Source organism: Triticum aestivum, chromosome 5A, assembly GCF_018294505.1.
Source record: "Triticum aestivum cultivar Chinese Spring chromosome 5A, IWGSC CS RefSeq v2.1, whole genome shotgun sequence".
NCBI lineage: Eukaryota > Viridiplantae > Streptophyta > Magnoliopsida > Poales > Poaceae > Triticum > Triticum aestivum.
In genome coordinates, this window is record NC_057806.1 from 679,426,630 (window position 1) to 679,435,425 (window position 8,796).

Below are 8,796 nucleotides of genomic sequence, written 5' to 3' on the forward strand. Positions count from 1 at the left end.
GTCAATAACCAATAGAGGAACCTGGATGCTCATATTGTTTCCTACATATTCTACGAAGATCTTTATCGGTCAAACCGCAATAACAACATACGTTATTCCCTTTGTCATCAGTATGTTTCTTGCCCGAGATTTGATCGTCGGTATCATCATACCAAGTTCAATCTCGTTACCGGCTAGTCTCTTTACTCGTTACATAGTGCATCATCTCGTAACTAACTCATTAGTTACATTTCTTGCAAGGCTTATAGTGATGTGCATTACCGAGTGGGCCCAGAGATACCTCTCCGATACTCGGCGTAACAAATCCTAATCTTGATCTATGCCAACCCAACAAACACCTTCGAAGACACCTGTAGAGCATTTTTATAATCACCCAGTTATGTTGTGACGTTTGATAGAACACAAGGTGTTCCTCTGGTATTCGGGAGTTGCATAATCTCATAGTCAGAGGAATATGTATAAGTCATGAGGAAACCAATATCAATAAAACTTAACGATCATTATGCTAAGATAACGGATGGGTGTTTTCCATCACATCATTCTCTAATGATGTGATCCCATTCATCAAATAAAAACACATGTCTATGGTCAGGAAACTTAACCATCTTTGATTAACGAGCTAGTCAAGTAGAGACATATTAGGGACACTCTGTTTTGTCTATGTAGTCACACATGTACTAAGTTTCCGGTTAATACAATTCTAGCATGAATAATAAACATTTATCATGATATAAGGAAATATAAATAACAACTTTATTATTGCCTCTAGGGCATATTTCCTTCATCATAAACTAAGGATGTGTTTGGTTGCTCGCATTAGGCCCAGCCAGGCCCAGGCACACAGTTTTCGGCATGTTTGGTTTCCTGGCCCGCATCTAAATATTGTCCCACACGAACCTTAAATCTGTGCTCAGCCAAGCCCACTAGGAAGGTTTGAATCGACAGTTTCCAGCAAGCCAGGCTCGAGCGATGTAGGGGAGGGGAACGCCACGCCGCGCAGCTGCGGGCAGGGAGATGGCGGGAGCGATGGCGCGTCTCCAAAAAAGCGGCACTATGAATTCGACTGACTGCCCTCCGATTCGGTTGGCCTATATAGCCTGGGTGAACGTCGTGGCAAAACTCCCGCCCCATTTACCTTCTCGCGAGATTTCCCTCTAACGAAGATCCACTTTGATGACGAGGTAAGCGGCACAACTAGTTCGGCGACCGGTTGACGGCGGTGGTAGATCGACTGCTCCTCTTCTCCGACGTGCTAGCCACCTCCTCTGTGGCTCCTCTGATGGCGTCTATAACATCAATCACCCCCTCCTCTCTAGTAGTTCTAACTAGATCTGTCAATGTGGCAGGGTTGGATCTTCTAATCTGTTTGACTATGATGTTGTGGTAGCTAGTTGTGATGGATTAATTTGAAGCATGCTAGGGGTTGTTTCCATGTCGTCAAGCATTGGTAGCTAGTGGTCATGGATGGATTGGTAGTATGCTTAGATGTGTGGTATGCTAGTGTGCAAGTGTTGAACAAGATCATACATATGTCCATGATTAGTGTTGTGTTCTGTCCTGTTGAGCTGTGGCATGCTTTGATGGATTTGGTAGTGTTGTCTTCAACTAAATCATCCATGTGTGCATGTGTTACTGCTAGTTCGATCTGTCCATGTTCTACTGCTAGTTCCTACTGTCTATGTGTAGTGTGTTGTGGTGTTGATGACGCTTACGTTTATAGGACATGCCCACGCAAGAGTTTACTCAGGCCATTGCGTTGTCCGAGAACAAGTTCCTGTCGTCGTACGTCGAGGACTCCCAGCCTCCCGTCGACCAGATGCCTCTAGATTCAGATGATTTAGAGGTGCCGCCTATGGTTCCTCCATTTGTGTTGGTTCATCCCAATGTTGCTGCTCAAAAGGCAGGTGCAAAGGAGAAGAAGGATGGCAGGGGGGACAGCATGAAATGGCAGCCGTTCCTTTCCAATTTTGTGCTTAAAAAGATAGTGAGATAATAGCTAGTGGGGTGAGGACTGACAAGGGGTTCAAGGAGGTGCACTTGAACCTTTTTGCAAAGCAGGTATTCGAGTACTGTGGACAGGAGGTCACCGTGACCCAGGTGTACAACCACCTGAGGAAGTGAAGAGCGAGGTGGATCACCGCGTCCAAGCTCAGAGACCTCAGTGCTTCATGGGATGAGGACACCTGCTCCATCCTTTTGGAGGCAGAGCACTACAAAGGCCACATCGCGGTTAGCTCACAAACCAAGCTATTCTAACTAACTAGCGGTTTAAGCCTATGAACCATTGTCATACTAACTAACCACTCTGCCCTATTTCTTCTTAGGCTCAACCCAAGCACGCAGAGTTCCTTGATACGTCTCCGTCGTATCTATAATTTTTTATTGTTCCATGCCAATATTATACAACTTTCATATACTTTTGGCAACTTTTTATACTATTTTGGGACTAACATATTGATCCAGTGCCTAGTGCCAGTTCCTGTTTGTTGCATATTCTTTGTTTCACAGTAAATCCATATCGAACGGAGTCCAAACGGGATAAAAACTGGCGGAGATTTTTTTTGGAATATATGTGATTTTTGGGAAGAAAAATCCACGCGACACGATGCCCGAGGGGGCCATGAGGCAGGGGGCACCCCAGGGGGGCAGGCGCCCCCTAACCCTCGTGGCCACCCCGTAAGGCGGTTGATGCCCTTCTTTCACCGCAAGAAAGCTAATATCCGGATAGAGATCGTGTTAAAATTTCAGCCCAATCGGAGTTATGGATCTCCGGGAATATAAGAAACGGTGAAAGGGCAGAATCTGAGAACGCAGAAACAGAGAGAGAGATAGAGAGACATATCCAATCTCGGAGGGGCTCTCGCCCCTCCCATGCCATGGAGGCCAAGGACCAGAGGGTAAACCCTTCTCCCATCTAGGGAGGAGGTCAGGGAAGAAGAAGACGAAGGGCCCCCCTCTCCCGTTCTCTTCCGGTGGCGCCGGAATGCTGCTGTGGCCCTCATCATCACCGCAATCTTCACCAACAACTTCACCACCATCATCACCAACTCTTCCCCCCTCTATGCAGCGGTGTAACCTCTCTCTTACCCATTGTAATCTCTACTTAAACATGGTGCTCAACGCTATATATTATTTCCCAATGATGTATGACTATCCTATGATGTTTGATTAGATCCATTTTGTCCTATGGGCTATTTGATGATCAAGATTGGTTTGAGTTGCATGTTTTAATATTGGTGCTGTCATATGGTGCTCGCCGTGTCGCGCAAGCATGAGGGGTCCCCGCTGTAGGGTGTTGCAATACATTCATGATTCGCTTATAGTGGGTTGCGTGAGTGACTGAAACACAAACCCGAGTAAGTAGGTTGTTTGCGTATGGGATAAAGAGGACTTGATACTTTAATGCTATGGTTGGGTTTTACCTTAATGATCTTTAGTAGTTGCGGATGCTTGCTAGAGTTCCAATCATAAGTGCATATGATCCAAGTAGAGAAAGTATGTTAGCTTATGCCTCTCCCTCAAATAAAATTGCAATAGTGATTACCGGTCTAGTTATCGATTGCCTAGGAACAAATAACTTTCTCGTAACAAAAAGCTATTTACTAAAACTAACTTAGTTGTGTCTTTATCTAAACAGCGCCTACTTTTATTTACGTACTCTTTATTATCTTGCAAACCTATCCAACAACACCTACAAAGTACTTCTAGTTTCATACTTGTTCTAGGTAAAGCGAACGTCAAGCGTGCGTAGAGTTGTATCGGTGGTCGATAGAACTTGAGGGAATATTTGTTCTACCTTTAGCTCCTCGTTGGGTTCGACACTCTTACTTATCGAAAGAGGCTACAATTGATCCTAAGACATTTTTCTGGCGCCGTTGCCGGGGAGCAATAGCGTGGGGCGAATATTCTCATGTGTGCTTGTTTGCTTTATCACTAAGTAATTTTTATTTGATGTTCTTAGTTGTTATTTATCTTTAGTTATGGATATGGAACACGAAATACCAAAAAAATAGGTGTACTCAGGGGCGGACCTACGTAAGAACAACCGGTGTCACAGGACACCGGGTAACTTTTCTGATCAGGCTATATATATAGCCCATGTAGAGGTGTGACACCGGTAAAACTTGGTGTTGGACACCGGCAAGAAACAAAACACCAGAGACTGAGCGCTCACACAGCCCATCTCACGGCTCATGTTAGATCAATCTAATCGATTACCCTTAAAAAATCAATCTGATCGACTGATTTCATCGAAATAAAATCTGATCGATTAATCTGCTCTGTGTCTATCTACGCGTATTGCGCCTCCGCACCCAGTCCTCATGGCCGCGCCCCCGTCCTGCCAAACCGCGACACACCATCACATGGCAGCACGCCGACTTTTCCTAGATCGCTGGAGAAAAATTCACGGCAAGGTAACTTCCTCATCTTTTTCAAGTCCAAGCCTCAACTTTTCTTCCCATTGACCCAAACTATATGGCTAGGGTTTTTAATCTCAAAAAGGTGTTACTATTAAGAATTAGATTACGGTATTTCAAAAGTTGGGCAGTGGTTCCCATCTGTTTGAGAATTGGATTCCTAAGATATTCCAAAATTTATTGTGATTCACATCTATTTGAGAATTTGGTTACTGTGATTTTCATGGTTTTAGAGTGATTTTCCAATTTACCAATCATCATTGTTTCCTTACTTGGGAGTTTTCTATGTATATAGTATTTCAACTGAAACATTTCATTTTGCTATTTTGGTAAGCATTTTTACTATCAACTGTTTTAAATTGTTGAGTCTTATAGGCAAATCATGTACTACATGCACGATTTTAAATCGCCCGCGAAATCTTCGTGACCGCGCCACAATGTTTTTTTGGAGATCCTAGGCACTATAATATGGTAACCGCTATGAACTCCTCAAATTCAGCAAAAACTTCCAAATATCATCTATCCCCGGTGGAACATTATCTGCTTTAGCTGCTGAGAGAGGCCGCCACAAAATTATTTCTCCCCTGAATAAAAAACAAGGACTACATGGGACACCTGGACATTTTAGTCTTGGGTCCGCCCCTGGGTGTACTTGCTGCTCATGGAGATGAGGAACCTCCTAAAATCCTCGATGCTCGTTATGTGACAAATATTATGTACTACTTTGATAATCCAGAGAAAACCCCATTCAATTTGGTAATGGGAGACACGTTGGATCAACGTGAATACTTTAGGGATTATCGCTTGACTCGAAAAGGAAAACTATTATGGGATCAAATTTATATGTTGAAATCGTATGCTAGGCAACTATGCTTGAGATATGATTATAATTGTTGCTCTAGGATGAAGGCTCCACACCTTCCCTTTTTATGCAAATTTAATGATAATGAAACTTTGGCTTCTTATGCTAGAGGTATATATGACTACTATGATGTGGAACAAATAGAAGAATTTGTTGCTTTTATGGATACTTATGAAATTGAATCTATGTTCACACTACAAGAAATATGTCAACTAGTGACCCTCGCTATTGGCCACTGAAAGGTCATGGTTTTTCATTTGCGACCTTTTTGTGACCAAAAACAGATGGTCAAAAGCTGGTGGTCATAAAATGAAATTCATGACCTTATTTGTGATATGTAAAAGGTCGTTGATTCTTTGACCAAAATTTCGGTCACTAGCAGCCTCCCGAGGCCACGTAGGCATCCAACGTGGCAAGCTGATGTGGCACAAGAATCAGCCTGTCCAATTCGGTTTTCTACATGGGCCTAGCCCAACAATTCGGCTTTTTTAATGTATTTTTTTCCTGTCAATTTTTGGTCGACTTCATGGGCCAAGCTCAACATTGAAGCCTTTTTATTTTTGGGTCGTGGCCTTTTTGTCTCAACAATTTCAGTTTTCTTTTTTTATAAAATCAGGTGGGTCTCCATTGTCAGATTTTGGTACTGGGTCCTAGCTGTCAGGGCCATATTCTTTATTTTCTAATTTGACATAAATAAATACCTAGTATTTAAATTGGCATAGAAAACACGTGAAATATTTCAAATATTATCAACCATCAAAGTGTTACATCATATAATAACACACATACAAATGTGATAGCATCAAGTTTACAATCAGATAACAAGCTCCACAAGTGCATAATCACATGAGCCAGATTCTGCTACATCATATAACACACATACAAATAGGAGCAGCATAAAGGGCTTCATTACTCTCAGAACTAGCTCCAATGAGCTAGAACTACTCTTCCACCGACTTCTTTGTCCTGATGCTCATGAAGAAGCAAGAAAGCCCAGCATCTACACCTTACAGAACAAAATGTTTAGGAACAAAATAGAAGTAAATCTAACAGCATATTTAACAATAAATAACAGAATAGTGAAGCTAATGAGACATTTTAGAATCAACTTGACAGTTGACAGTAATGTTTGCATTGGACACATCCAAAACTAAAATTATACATAAATGCCTAAATTCCAATGCCCAATGCCTCAGTTTAGTAAATCTGCATATTTCGACAAATCTCATCATCCTAAAGACAACAAAGCCTGCTTGGTAATATTTTAGGCGTTAATAATGCTTTACTCATAAAAGAACATTGCCAAAGTGATTAGATGGCATTCGAAAACTCAAAAGATAAGCCATATAGCTTTGTTTAATATTACTAAGATATATATCCATTAGTTTGTTTTAACATGGAACCCAAGAGTATGTGACTCTAGCACCCTCAGAAAATTGTTAATATGCCATCATACTAGCTGATAGACAAACATTCCAGGAAGAATATATGCTTGTTTAACAGGTACAATTGGTACTGCTATCTCTAACAGACAAATTTAAAGTTTTTTATACATTTATTTTCTATTAGCAAAACTGAATATGCTACTTCCTGATTCTTGGCTGCATAGTCCAGCTAGCTACACCAGTTTGCTCTCATGCAAAAATTAGAAAGAAAAAAAGAACAACAAATAAATCAACACTGACTTCTCTAACATGTACAGTAACTTGCTGATATAACTTTCTCCTAATTGCATTCTCATATGACGGGGCCAACATGTGATGTTACTATTCGGTTAAGATTTGGGCCTTCCAACTTTACTGGTCATACATACATATACAGAATTGAGCATGAATCATTGGTCTTAGTTGTATTCCAATATGTACTCAACATATTCCAATAAGACAGAAATGCACACACATGGATTCACAATTAGACTATGCCTCTCTCTCTCACTCATTTGCAAGAAACGTTCTCTCCCTCTCTCTACTGATGACCATCAACACAATTCTGTAGGGTTGTAAACTGATTTTTGAGAGAATAGACAGTCAATTTGTGTGCTGATTGGACCTAGTTTTAAAGAAACAAAAAGGATTGGCAGCATAGGGAGAGGGAGAGGGAGATGGAGATGGACGTGCTACCTGCTACTGCGGGGGTGCATCATGGTGGCCTGCTTGAGCTCCTCCTCCTAATGCTGCTCACTAACCTGCAGGACAAACAAGGCCATAGGTGAGCTGCACAAAGGCATTTCCTGATGATTTACTGAGTTCATGGCCACCTAAAAAAATATTAGAGGGACATGATAAGGAGCTGTAAAATACAAAGAGCCGCCTAGAACTATACCGAATAGTAATGCATTTATTCAAGAATATGAAGTTCACCAATTGTTCCAAAAAACAAGGAAAAATACTTGTTGATGTTTCAAGTGCAGTAGAATATATGCAAGTCCCAAGCATCAAGATGACTACTGTAGTCGATTGATAGCAGTAAATGTATACAACACCTAACACTGCTTGACAATTGAGGTAATTAAACATGAGAGAACTTATTACATATGCTTTTCTTGATCCAACGTTATAACATGTTACTGCTATGCTATTGTGATTAAAAGAGTAAGATTTGATCAAGCCTATGTCATGCATAACAGGAACATATTATAAAATACAGAATGGTAGTTCGGTTGCTCGGTTCCAAGAATGTCAGGGCCACCCAGCTAGCTAAGTTTGACATTGCTTGGTTGGAGAAGCATTACATTTATGTGGTGGTGGCTGGCTGGCAATCATGGCTGCTAGCTCATGCTGCCAGTATGCGTGCACATCTCCCCACTGGAACCAACCCAACCCAAATGAAACAACAGTAGCAAATCACACATGTACCAGTAAACTTCAGTATGAAACAGTTTCTCGCCGAAAGAAACTACCAAAGCATTTCCAAGAATTTCGAAGAAACCGCCTAAGTCGATTCAGCCACTTCACAATGAGATCGCTTTCGCCTACTTGCTGGTCTCGAGGTCGCCGTCGCCGCTCACCACTAGTAGTCTCTGGCCACTCTTCGTCGCCACTTGCGCCACCCATGCACTCGCTGGTCACTGGCTGCGTCTTCCGCTCCCTGCTCGTTGACATGGCCAATGACCACAATGTTGATGTGGGTCTCGTCCCTTACCCATGGCTGAAACTGCAAGATCAAGGTAAACATGTGTGAGAACACAAGATACACAGAACAAAAACTAGTTGTCAAGCGTGACATATCAAACAACCTTGTAGATACAAACTTGATGGGTTAAATCAGATAATGAGACACTTAAGCCAATCAAACTGCAGACACTAGTTAGATGCAATAAAGTTCATGCACTAGTATTGGTAAAAACAGATCTCCGGTGGATACAAATCACACAGAAGAGCTTCTGTCCTAGCAGATTGAATTAAAACACATTCATTCTGAGGTTCTCTTAAAGTACTGGCACTGGAAACTAACAACTGAAACAAACAACACTGGAATGCATTTTTCCTCTCAAAAAGATTGTAAGCAAACACATAC

General features: G+C 41.7%; 1 long non-coding RNA gene across 3 annotated transcripts; it reads right to left on the bottom strand.

The window, feature by feature from the left end:
• Positions 1-6,010: 6,010 nt before the first annotated feature.
• LOC123105927 (uncharacterized) lies at positions 6,011-8,790 on the bottom strand. 3 transcript variants are annotated; one of them, XR_006451100.1, is made up of 3 exons: positions 8,180-8,775; positions 7,401-7,465; positions 6,011-6,280 (listed from the first exon to the last, which is right to left on the bottom strand). It is a non-coding gene; the product is annotated as an uncharacterized lncRNA (long non-coding RNA). The 3 variants fall into 3 exon arrangements; XR_006451099.1 differs by having other exon boundaries at positions 7,401-8,790; XR_006451101.1 differs by having other exon boundaries at positions 6,011-6,286; positions 7,401-8,790.
• Between the last annotated feature and the right edge of the window lie 6 nt (positions 8,791-8,796).